The sequence below is a fragment of the Gossypium hirsutum genome, chromosome A13, assembly GCF_007990345.1.
Source record: "Gossypium hirsutum isolate 1008001.06 chromosome A13, Gossypium_hirsutum_v2.1, whole genome shotgun sequence".
Lineage (NCBI taxonomy): Eukaryota > Viridiplantae > Streptophyta > Magnoliopsida > Malvales > Malvaceae > Gossypium > Gossypium hirsutum.
The window spans coordinates 34,167,425-34,181,255 of NC_053436.1; positions in this window are offsets into that span (position 1 = coordinate 34,167,425).

A 13,831-nucleotide genomic window follows, 5' to 3' on the forward strand; every position below is an offset into this window, starting at 1 on the left:
CATGGAAATTTGATTCAATTCCAAAAACATAGGTTGGCCTTACCTTCTCGAAATGAAACGAAAATTTCAGATGTGGCCAAACAAGGTGATTAATAAATGAATCAAAATTGAAACCCAAATCATTGAATTTCACCTTCTTATCAAAAGTTTGAACATCAAGCAAACATATTTTGATTGCAAATGATACAAAGTGCTTAATGTTTCCATAAAATGAATTCATGTAGCAAATACCAGGCTTGAACACACGAACTTGTTTAGGAATTCCAACAAGCAACATATTAGAAAAAGATATAATCAACTCACCACACGAATTATATTTCACTAGTTTAAACACACATGTTGATTTGACAAAACCAAGCATACCAAAATGCAAAGGTTCATACTCAAGAGTATTAATCGGGAATGCAAATCACTACAGGGAAATTTCGCACAAAAACTCAAAGATTGTTCATGAAGAACACAATTGCACATATCATGTGAAGATCTTTTAACATGGATGCCAAACAAAGAATTTTTAACAAACATGCAACTTTTCAAACAAGCAGATTTATCACAAATCAATTGAGCAGGCATATTTAAACATAAAGATTTAACACATGAGTTCAAAAAGTTTACAGGGTCAAACACATCAGAATTTTTACGTGACAAACTTTGATCAAACATGTTCAAAATTCGCTTAGAGCAAACTAATCCAATGTTGTCAACAAATTTGCCAATGTAGTAATTGTCATAAGAAAAGCTGTATATGGCACCTTTTAAAACAAATTCGTTAACAACAGTAAGTGAACAAAAATTATCCAAATTAAGTGACTTTGATTCGATAAACAAAGAATCCTTACCTTCCTTACCTTCGATCGCAAGTGGGTGGTAGTCATTCGCGAACTTACCTTTTTCGAACAACCTAAAACACCTCTCATTTGGAAGGTAATGTAGATGGAATTGGTCGCACAAACTTCTAGGAACCTGAAAAGTTAATTCACAAGAAGATCGAACAGGTGGGTTAGTAGAAATAATCCTCACTTGCTCACTTGTTTTCTCACTCGATTCTTTCTCTTCTGAATCACTCGTTTCTTTTGTTTCAATTTCTTTTTCATCTTCTTTTTCACTCTCAAATTTCTTTTCGTTCTCTTTTTCAATCTCATTTTCTTTTTCATTTTCTTTTTGCTTTTCAAAGGCTTTTTCAAGTTCTCTCAAGATTCGCTCATTTTCTCTCCTACTTGCCTCTTGCCTCTCTTTTCTTTTTATTTCATTTTCTTTTTCTTCTTTTGCTTTTTCTTTTCTTTTCTTTATTTTCTCTTTACAAGAATGTACAAAAGAACGATGAGAATACAAATCTTGTTCAAAAGATGAAGAACTATTTGGGTATGATTCACAATCAAAACTTCGTGAAGAATACTCCGAGTAAGATTTCTTTGAAGATCTAGTAGGAGTATGTCTTTCTCTTCGAACGCCATCTTGGAACGAATCAAAATCGTAATCGGCTTCTTGTCTTCTTGAATTTCTTTATGAAAAGGACTTTCGATCGAAGTCACTTCTCGAATTCATTGATGAATATGAGATAGTATGAATCTCTTTGTCTCGACGTAGATGGCAAAAAGGAATCATGGTTGGAACTTTTTTCAGGTAGTAGTCGGGGGTATATCTCCGTGGGTTTCTTGGTTCCGTTTTACGACTTGAAGAAACTCGATCACTTTGGTCTCGTTTAGTCGCCATTCTTTGCATTTCTTGAACTAAGTATTGGTATTCCGATTCGGTGAACTCTTCGCGTGACATGATTTTTGTTGCTAAAAAGAAAATGTTAGATCACAAAACAAAATAAAAAAAATTAAGTACCTCACCACAAACCTCACAATTTCGCTCGGAAAGAAAAAGGAAAAGGTGTCACTCCCGCTCGTGTTTACACTCGTTTGGCTTTTACCTCCACTCGAATGATCTCACTCGCTCGTGCCTTTTACCTCTCAATCTTTTCTCTTGCAACTTCATAGTCGAACTTGCCAAGGCTTTATCGTACGCTTAGGGGTCGGTTTCAATAGGGTAACAAGGGAGACGCGTATAGGTTTAAGGTTGGCTGAAAGAACAGGGAATTGGGTAAGAAAGTGTGGCGTGCATATGATTAGGGGGTTTAGAACAGATGATGGATTGGGAAACTATATCAGATCAAAACTTGACGTTCAAATAGCAAAAAAAAATTGCATAAATCACTTTTTTTTTCGATTTTTTTTTCGGTTTTTTTTAAACTTGTATAACTTTTTTTTGTACTATATTAGCAAACTAAATACAATAGAAGCACTTTTGTACACGATTTTTTTTCTTCGGTTGCGTTGATTTTTGCTTTTATAATAACAGCAACAAACCAATCAAAATGAGAAAACTTCGGTATATGAAATTTTTTTTCTATACTCCTCTTTTTTTTTCCTGATCCTACTTACTTGCGTACACTTGGACTAGCTCGTGAATGATTTCATCGCATGAACTTCTTGATGTGAGCACGCCCGGGGCATCCTCGAGTGCAAACCAAGATCTAAACGAGCTGCCTAAAGGACCTATAACTCAAGCTTATGCTAAACATTTCCTAGAAGCTATTTTAGCTTCTAATGCAAAACCTTGGTTCGAAACAAGGGCCAAAGCTCACAAAATCAACTTGAAGCAACTATCCAATGGACCCGTGCATTGTTGGCAAGCTGATCCTAGCTCATTTCTAGCTCCTCGAGCACCGTCCAGCTCAACTCAGCTCATTTGAGCTTGTTTCAGCTCGTTTAAGCTCAACCGAGCTTACTTTCAGCTCCTTCTTTCTTTCTTTCAATAAACTAAGTCTTAATTTAGTTTATAATTAAGTTTGCTACAGCTCATGCCGAAACCCCTAGCTCAATTTCAACTCATTAAGTGTTTTGACTATTTTTGAGCTACCTGAATTTATTATAAGTTGACTTATAATTATTGTGTTCAAATTTAGTTAGTGATATTAAGTTATTTAGTTATTATTTTAAATTATAATTTATGAATAGTTGTGTGTTATTTAATTATGTTATTTACTTTTGTAGGTTAGCCGAATTTGAAAGATACATTCATGGCATTTAATGCAAGGTCCATGGGAAAGTTAATTGAACGGGAGGATACATGCATGGACCGGTTCAATGTTTGGAGGACATACATTCATGTACATGGAAGGTTAATGCATATTGAAAGGTGCATCTCCCTTGGACGGCACACATGCATGAATGGGGGGTAATCAATGCAAGTGCATGTATGGCTAGGTTCAAGGCCCCTTCCAAGTTCCATGTACAATCGATGCATGTGGGAGGACCCTTGGAGTTTCCTAAGCACTTATTCGGCCAAGAGACACCCTTTGGGAGTTTCATGCATCCCATGGCCGAACCTAGACAATCCCATTGGCTTCCAAAGTTTGCTCATACATGAAGCTGCCCATTCATCTCCCATTCGACCGAACATGTACAAGGACACCATTGGTCATTTTTCTAGAAGGTTCATGTCTTAACTTAGGTTCATTACTTAATCATTAAGTTCATGAATGGACTATTCGGTTAGCATAAGAAACTAGTATAAATAGTTTGTAGATTTCATTTGTAAAGGACTTTTGACTTTTGATCATTTGAATGAACTTTGTTCAAAGAGTGAGTTTTCTCCTCTCTAAATTCGTACGAGTTTCGATCTGACTTATCTAGCGTGCTAGTGGCGTCTATCGTTCTCTTTTGAACTTATCACCTTGCTTTGGTGTGGCGTTCAACCCTTCTACAATTCCGTAATCCCACCTTGAACCGAATAGAAATCGGGGTGACACTTTTTAGTGTTGAATCGTTTCTGGTGTTTAAGCTCATTTATCCATTCCACCGATTATCCTAGATTTTACCCAACTATAATATCTTTTTACTAAACCGAGCCTTCATTTATCAACTTCCATTTTTCTTATTTTTATCCTTAAATCGAGCCTACTACCCTTATAAATTTACCATCACCTTAGCCAACCTTTAAAACCATTTGAAAGCTTCCGCATCTTTAGCCTTATTTCATCCTATTTTCGATAACTCAACTATTCCTCGTCGACGATCGGGCAATTACGTGAAACGACTCAATTAATCCGGGCCGGATCACATCATTTGGTATCAGAGCTATGAAAACGAGGAGTGCCGACATTCGTATCAAGCTCGGAGTAGGTTCGTAATGTAAAAAAAATCAAAAAAAAAATTTTGAGTTGGAATTTAATTTTTTTTCTCTTCCTTGTATTTTGTTTACTATTGTATTGGATTTTAAAAAAAAAGAAATTCAAAAAAAAATTCAAAAAAAATCAAAAAAAAAAAGAAAAAAAAAGTTAGCAAAAAAATCAAGTTAAAAAAAGTGAAAAGTCTTGCGAGTTTTTATTTTTTTCTCTTATTTACTCCGATTATCAAGTTTCCCTTCCTACCATTATTTACCCATCCCAACGCCACACTTAGCCTTGATTTTATTTTGTTTAGCCTACCCTACACCGACATTATCCCTTGTAACCCATTTTGAAACCGACCCTCAAGTAGCAAATTAAGTCTATCGAGACGAATTACGAATTTGTGAGACGAGGTCGAGTGGTAAAAGGCAAGAGAGCGTGTGTTCATTCGAAAAAAAAGCCTAAAAGAGAGTTCAAACACGAGTGAGTGAATTTTTCTTTTGAGCGAACTTGAGAGATTTGTGGTGAGAATTATTTTTCTTTCTAATTTAACTTTTGTTTTCTAATATTTTGTTGAAGCATGTCTGAAGAATTTTCTGAATTTGAATTCCAAATGTGGAGACAAGAAATGCAAAGGATAATGCGATCTGAATTTCGACAATTCGACAAAGATAAAGAAGATTTGACATCTACTATCGTTGACATCAAGATTAGTGCAATCCTTCAAAGATTGGAAAATGAGCCACAATGTGAAGATATGTTTCACACGCGTTGCCATGTCCACGATAAAGTTTGTTGCCTCATTATTGATGGTGGAAGTAGGTCAAACATGGCTAGTATTCGAACGGTAAAAAAACTTGGCTTGGCCACTACCAAGCATCCACGACCCTATCAACTGCAAGGACTTGGTGTTGAAGGCAAATTTGAAGTTACTCAACAAGTGCGTGTTGCATTTTCCATCGGAAGATACCAAGACGAAGTCCTTTGTGATGTTGTGCCTATTCAAGTCTGCCATTTGTTGCTAGGAGAACCATGGCAATCAGATCGCAAGGTCATTCACGATGAACGTACCAATAGGTATTCCTTCAAGCATCAAGGAAGGAAAATCACTTTAGCGCCGCTCACACCGGAACAAGTGCAAGAAGACCAATTCAAAATGAAGCAATCCATTGAGCGAGAAAAGGAGAAAGAGATTGAAAAAGAAATTGAAAGAAAACAAAAAGAAAACGAAAAAGAAAAAGAAATTGTAAAAGAAAAAGAAATCAAAAAAGTGAAAGAAAAAGAAAATGAAGAAAAGAAAATTGAAAAAGAAAAAGCGAAAAAAGAATTTGGAAAAGAGTTTGAAAAAGAGAAGAGTGAAAAAGGAGAAAGTAATGAGCAAAAGTGAGGAATGTTCTAACTAACCCATTTGCAAGTTTGCCGTGTAAATTTTCTTCTTTCCAGGTTTCCAAGGAATCGATTGACAAGTTTCGAGTTCAATACCTTTCGAAAGAGGGAGGGTTCACCTTGGTTGAAAAAGGTAACATTCTCAATGATCGTAGTTCGCCTAAGCCAAAAGAGGAGCAAGGTATGAATGTTGAAAATTTTAAAGCACCTCTGCCTTATTCGATTGTTGGTGGAAACCTTGTTGATGATTTGTCCTTTAAAAATGATCTGAATTTTGATGTGGTTACTTGCCATTCTTTGATTGATAATATCATATTTGCGTGGAATGATGGCAAGAAGAATAATGTTTTTGGAAATTGTGATGCTGATGAGTTTGTTATTGAAATAATAAATATTCGGCATTTGCAAGATAAGAAAACATATAAGCCTTTCCATCTGCTTGATTTGAGTAAAAATGTGCACTCATTGATCTTTTATGAGAAACTACTCTCTCTAAACAAGAATGTACGTATGAGATTTGAGATGCATGAATGCTTGAAAACATGCATGTCTTTGATTTGTTTGTTTGATACGAGGATGACATGTAAAATGGTTAGTGCACTTAAAGTTGAAGATGGTGTCTCAAATCTGCCTTGTTGTATAAATTTTGCATGTTTGAAAAAGCCTTTGCTGTTTTTAACAAAGAATGACCAAAACCGTGTGTTTAAGCCCGGAGTAAGTTATCTTAAGTTGTTGATAAATAAAGGTGAGTACTCTAATTTTGTTTGGAATAAATATGTTGAATCTTCTCATCATTTCCGAATCTTATCGCTATGTGTGAATAGATGTGTGAACCATTTGTGCTTGCTTGATGTTATGACTTTAATTTGAAAACGAAGTTGTTGAACTATGACAAGTTGCAAACGCTAAATCGAAGCTTTGGCTCTACATCATTGTTCAAAGTTTTTAAGTCATGGATTTTTGTTGTCCAAAATTATAATTCCCGAATGCTTCTTGTTTTTGGTATATCTCCAATGAAGAAATTCTTAACTCATTGCGGAAAGGTAAAATCAACTTTCACTTTTGATCCCGGCATTGGTTCATTTGTTCAATTTTTGCATAAAATCTTAAGAAGACCTTTTGAACTTATAAACCATTGTGTCACTAATCTATTTAATTTTTGTGTAGGTGACACTTCGAAGTGGTTCCCTCCTAAAGAGGGAGGGTATAAACATAAATTGTGTCCTACTCAAGGCATGTCTGATTTGCAGGTTTTTGGGAGCGACTATGCCAATTCCATCGACAAAAGGGCTGGTGACGATGTAAAATTTTTTTCGAGAAAATGGCCCGATTTGGGGACAAATCGCTTTAAAGAGGGAGGGAATGATGTGAGCACGCCCGGGGCATCCTCGAGTGCAAACCAAGATCTAAACGAGCTGCCTAAAGGACCTATAACTCAAGCTTATGCTAAACATTTCCTAGAAGCTATTTTAGCTTCTAATGCAAAACCTTGGTTCGAAACAAGGGCCAAAGCTCACAAAATCAGCTTGAAGCAACTATCCAATGGACCCGTGCATTGTTGGCAAGCTGATCCTAGCTCATTTCTAGCTCCTCGAGCACCGTCCAGCTCAACTCAGCTCATTTGAGCTTGTTTCAGCTCGTTTAAGCTCAACCGAGCTTACTTTCAGCTCCTTCTTTCTTTCTTTCAATAAACTAAGTCTTAATTTAGTTTATAATTAAGTTTGCTACAGCTCATGCCGAAACCCCTAGCTCAATTTCAACTCATTAAGTGTTTTGACTATTTTTGAGCTACCTGAATTTATTATAAGTTGACTTATAATTATTGTGTTCAAATTTAGTTAGTGATATTAAGTTATTTAGTTATTATTTTAAATTATAATTTATGAATAGTTGTGTGTTATTTAATTATGTTATTTACTTTTGTAGGTTAGCCGAATTTGGAAGATACATTCATGGCATTTAATGCAAGGTCCATGGGAAAGTTAATTGAACGGGAGGATACATGCATGGACCGGTTCAATTTTTGGAGGACATACATTCATGTACATGGAAGGTTAATGCATATTGAAAGGTGCATCTCCCTTGGACGGCACACATGCATGAATGGGGGGTAATCAATGCAAGTGCATGTATGGCTAGGTTCAAGGCCCCTTCCAAGTTCCATGTACAATCGATGCATGTGGGAGGACCCTTGGAGTTTCCTAAGCACTTATTCGACCAAGAGACACCCTTTGGGAGTTTCATGCATCCCATGGCCGAACCTAGACAATCCCATTGGCTTCCAAAGTTTGCTCATACATGAAGCTGCCCATTCATCTCCCATTTGGCCGAACATGTACAAGGACACCATTGGTCATTTTTCTAGAAGGTTCATGTCTTAACTTAGGTTCATTACTTAATCATTAAGTTCATGAATGGACTATTCGGTTAGCATAAGAAACTAGTATAAATAGTTTGTTGATTTCATTTGTAAAGGACTTTTGACTTTTGATCATTTGAATGAACTTTGTTCAAAGAGTGAGTTTTCTCCTCTCTAAATTCGTACGAGTTTCGATCTGACTTATCTAGCGTGCTAGTGGCGTCTATCGTTCTCTTTTGAACTTATCACCTTGCTTTGGTGTGGCGTTCAACCCTTCTACAATTCCGTAATCCCACCTTGAACCGAATAGAAATCGGGGTGACACTTTTTAGTGTTGAATCGTTTCTGGTGTTTAAGCTCATTTATCCATTCCACCGACTATCCTAGATTTTACCCAACTATAATATCTTTTACTAAACCGAGCCTTCATTTATCAACTTCCATTTTTCTTATTTTTATCCTTAAATCGAGCCTACTACCCTTATAAATTTACCATCACCTTAGCCAACCTTTAAAACCATTTGAAAGCTTCCGCATCTTTAGCCTTATTTCATCCTATTTTCGATAACTCAACTATTCCTCGTCGACGATCGGGCAATTACGTGAAACGACTCAATTAATCCGGGCCGGATCACATCATTTGGTATCAGAGCTACTATTCCTCGTCAACGATCGGGCAATTACGTGAAACGACTCAATTAATCCGGGCCAGATCACATCACTTCTCGTTTTAGTAGCTCTAATACCAAATGATACGAACCGCCTCGGGGAGAGTCGAGTGGTATGCAAGTTTGCCCGATTGTCTACGAGAAAGTATCTTTCGGTTTGTTCAAAAAAGATGTTTCTAAATAAATTATGCGGAAGCTATTCAAGGGGTTCAAATGAAAGGTTTAAAATATGAATATTAAGGTTTGGTTTAAAGTAAATGAAAGAATGGAAAGAAGGAACTCAAAAGCAAGCACGAACCAATATTAGAAAATATCGACCCAAATGCTTATAGGTTATCAAGGCGAAAATGAAAATGATAGACCTCGACCCACTACTTAACAAAGTAGGAACCTCGGTATATGGGTGAACGAAACAGGGTTGACGCCACTACTAGGTAGATAAGTCAACAAAGTCTCAAACAAAGTTTAGAGAAGAAAATTCTCACAAGATTAAATTCAATAAAAATTTTGGCAAAAAGTCCCTTACAATTGAAAGAAAACAAATACTTATAGGCACATAGATGACCATTCAAATTCGGCATCTAGGTGTTCACACAATAATAAAAACGTTCACACTATGTATTAAAATAGTTCATAAATTTGGCAGATTCATGAACTAGTTGAATGGACACTTTCTTCCCCCTAAGTGTGTGCATGAATGCTTAATCATAAAGAAAGGCTTCAAGTGACTTGTATGTGCCCCAAAGGTTGCATTCATCTCCTTGGGACGTTCATGAACTTGTATGGAACATATATCCTCATAATTAAACTCTTTAATAGCATGTAGGTTCATAAATGGCAGCATGAACCTAGTAAATTCGTTCTCCCCTTTGTGCATACACTTAATTCAATCAATGTGTTGAATTATTGAGTTAATTCCTTCCTTTGGACGTTCTTGAACCCATCCATGCATGTGTAGTAGCTTATAGGTCAATTCAAAGTGTGAACAGCTACTTCTTGGCCGAATAAGTGCCTTGGAAAGTTAGGAGACAGCCACCATACATGCACTTAAGCCATTCATGCATTCTATCATCCCATGCATTTGATCCATTCATGGACTAGCCTTTAATGTCCATACATGCATTCGACACATGCATGAATTTGTAGAAACCTTGCATCTAGCCGTACATGCACCAGCATTTAATACTTCTTCATTCATGAGTGTGGAATGCCCAAAAGAGATGTTTCTTCATCCATACATTGTACTGTCCAAAGGGATGTACCTACATGAAATAAACAAGTCATTAAGATATCTCATGGACACTTATAAATTCGGCATGATGTGAACACATTAATGTCATGCATTAATTCAGCTATGTGAACATAATCAATTTATGTAATGACTATGGCATATTAATAACAAATATTAATATAAGACAAGTTTAATGCTTAAATAAATATGTGCAAATTTTTATTTAATGCGTTAAAGACAAAACCGAGTTTAAACTAAAATGAGCTAAGCTTTAGCTCGTGAGCTAAAGTTGAGCTGAGGCTAAACTCCTAAGCTGAAGTTGAGCTAAGGTTTAGCTCGTGAGTTGAAAGTGAGCTAGGAGTGAGCTCGGTTTAGCTCAGGCAAGATGGATTGAGCTCGAATAAGCTGGATTTGAGCTGGACGGAGCTCGTGGAGCTGGAAACGAGCTTGGATCAGCTTGCCAACATGTCATTGCTCGTCTTGACAGACTTGCTCCATAAAGTTCGCGGGGCGTGCTTGTATCAACCTCCCAGGTTGGACGTAGCCCAGGCAACTCTTCTGGAAATACATTGAGAATTCACATACCATTGGAGTCGATGCTAGTTTCCTTTTCAAAGCTTTGGAGTCAACTATATAAGTGAGATATGCTTCACAACCCTTTTCAACATACTTCCGTGCCATCGTAATAGAAATTATACTGAATGTACCATCCAATCTGTCTGATTCAATTCAAACCCACTTACCATTCTGACATTTTAACACAATATATTTTCTTCTACAATTCACAATAGCATCATGCCGTGTTAACCAGTCCATTCCTAGAATCACATCGAATTCATCAAAAGGTAACAACATCAAACTAGTGGGGAAGTCATAACCCCTAATTTTTAGTAGGCAAGACCCACATAACTAATTAAGTATAACACACCGACATAAAGGGTTTGTAACTTTAATAGTATATTCAGTAAATTCAACAAGTATTTTCTTTTTGTCTACTCATGTAGTGCATATATACGAATGAGTTTATTCAGGATCAATCAATGCATATGCATTAATATCCAAGAGAGAAAAATTACCCGCAATGACATCTGGAGCAATAGCTTCTTCTCGAGCCTGAATTGCATAAGCTCTAGCCAGTGTTCTCACTTTTGACCGTTCATTCATCTCGCTAATGTAACAGCCCGATTTTGGGCCTAGTCAGAACAGTGGTTTCGGAACCACTATTTTGAGGCTGGAGAAAATTATTTTGATGTTATTTTATGTGTTATAATATAATTTTTTAAGTGCATGTAAATTTTGGTAAGTTAATTTTAGCCATTTCTAGTCCAATTTCGAAAAAGGACTAAATCGCGTAATAGGTAAAAGTTGTATTTTGATGCCTGAAGGTGTTAAATTACTTTGTATCTTAAATTGGAGTCTTTAAAGTGAAATTAGGCCATTGAGAGTGTGATGGCCGGCCAAGGGAGACAAATTAGTCAAAAAAAGCCAAAATTTGAGGCTTTTAGGTGACTAATTTGACTAAGAATATAATAAAATAAAGAAAAGAAAGATATCATATTTTCTCCATCTTCTCTCCACCGAAAATGGAAGCAAAGAGAGGGTTTAGAAGCTGGAAACTTTCAGCAAAGAAACTCCCTTTATAGTAAGTGATTTTAATGCTTTTTCTTGAAGATTTTTACATTTTTGTAACCCCTAAAGCATGAACTTTCATAAGAGGGGACTATTTTGCAAAATGATTAAGAGTCTAGGGTTTTTAATGAAAGCATATGTGTTGTTTTCTGAGTTTTTATGGAAGAAAATGAGTCTTGGTAGTGTTATAAACACTTTTTGTGAAGGAAGATTGCATGAAAACTCCTAAAAAGGGGATATTTTGCAAAGTAGTATAATAAATGTAAGTGTATGAAATAGTTGATATTGTGAGTTGCTATAGTTATGAAAATGGTTCATCTAGTCTTAAAGAGTAAAGAAATTGAATAAAAATAATTTTTCGAGCCTAGAGGTAATTTGGTAATTTTGGCAAAATATAGGGGCAAAATTGTAAAAATTGCCCAAGTATGTCAATGGACTAATTTGATTAGTACATTGTTTTAATAAGTTAAGTGTGATGTTATAGATGATGAAAATTGAGATTTGGACCTAGAGCAGATAGAAATCGATTAAGGGATGATTACGTCTTTTTCACATTTGTCGTATCGAGGTAAGTTCGTATGTAAACAATACCATGCTATACATGTATTTAAATGTTATCATTACATGAATTGTACAAATATTAAGTGTACGTGATTAATAGAAATATGATAAGACAAAGCCTTGATAGGTGAGGAAAAATCCCGTTTGAACCTTAGGAATAAAATAGGATACGAGTGACATGTCACTAGGAATTATGAGTCTAGATGACTAGCTCGAGAGTGAGCATTTAAATGTCATGAGATATGAGGTAGCTTTAGCTACAATTTAGGCACTTATGTGCAAAGGTTTTTCTGAGTATTCGATTAGTATTCCAAGCGTTCAACGGGTAATCCGAGGAAAGAGTTGATGATGGTCCCAATGAGGTAAGTCATTGGTGAGTATGCACTTGAGTTATGTTACGAGTTGTGCAGGTATGTACACTAAGCCTTTGATAATGCCTATGTGAATTATCTATGATGCATAAATATGTGTTCTTACCATGATGGATGAAATGATGTTATATTAATTTTGTGAACAATGATCATGAATTAGTAACTTAGCCTTGACAGATTTGAGTTACAGCAGTAGTGTAACTTTGAAAATACACTAAAAATAGTGTAAAATGAGTTAGAAGCTGAATAAAATATGGGAATAAATATTATTGAGTCTAGTTTCTTATAAAAGAAACTGTGTAAGCAAAATAATTTCCTATAATGAGATATTGAAGTTGCATGGGACAGAGTTAGAATGACTTTGAGATCCCCTATTCTGATTTGATAAAATCATTATAAATTGTAAAAAAATGTTTATCAGTTATTATTTATATTCTTAGAATCCTTAATGAGTCTAGTTTCAATAGAAATAGACTAGAATATTATTCGAGTCCTGTGCTATGAGATAATTGAACTTTAGTGTAGAAGGGTCTAAACAGTCAGACAATGAATCAGGGGTAACTTTGAGGAATAAACTGTACTAACTTGATAAAACAAAAATTCTGTAAATTTTATGGTAGAAAGGTACATGAGTCTAGTTTCAATTAAATTTAACGGAACTTAATTTGGAGTTTCGTAGCTCCAGATATAAATAATTTAGTTACTGCTGCTCAGGAAGACAGCTTGTTATGAACTTGAGAATATGTTGTAAACATTGATAAAACATGTTAATGAGTTGCTTATTGTTTTCATATGAACTTACTAAGTGTAAAGCTTACCCCCCCTTTCTTTACCATGTTCCCTAGGGTTGCCAGGTTAGCTCGGGTTGGAGGCCGTCAGAGATATTATCACACTATCGAGTTAACGTTTCGACGTAAGTAAATCCTAGTGTTTCGAGTCTATGGCATGTATAGGGTTTTAATGTTGAGTATGAGATATTATGATTCAACCAAAGGCATTGGCTTGTTATTAAAGTAGTATGTAGTCATGTAAATTGGCTTATGTCGGCTAATGACGTTATGGGCCTATATGATTATTCTTATGCATGTATGTTATTATCTCTTGTGATGTGGCTTACAGCATGTATGCCTAGAGATTGAATTGAGATTCATTGATGAGTTAGTAACTGATGCAAGATTAAGTGATCAATAAATAGTTAATAATGCCTTATGAATGGTTTGTGGATATGATTATGCATGCTTAGTGATGGACATGAGGTTTGTGACGTAATGATAGTTATGACAAGTATGTGGTAATGATGTGAGTAAATTCTATGATATTTATTGCTTAAGAAATTGGTAAAGATGTGAGTAAATTCTATGATATTTATTGCTTAAGAAGTTGACATGAGCATAACATGTTTGTAGATGTTTAAGAGCTCATTTATGCCATGTTGTATGTTATTGGATAAGTATATGTGCATATGTT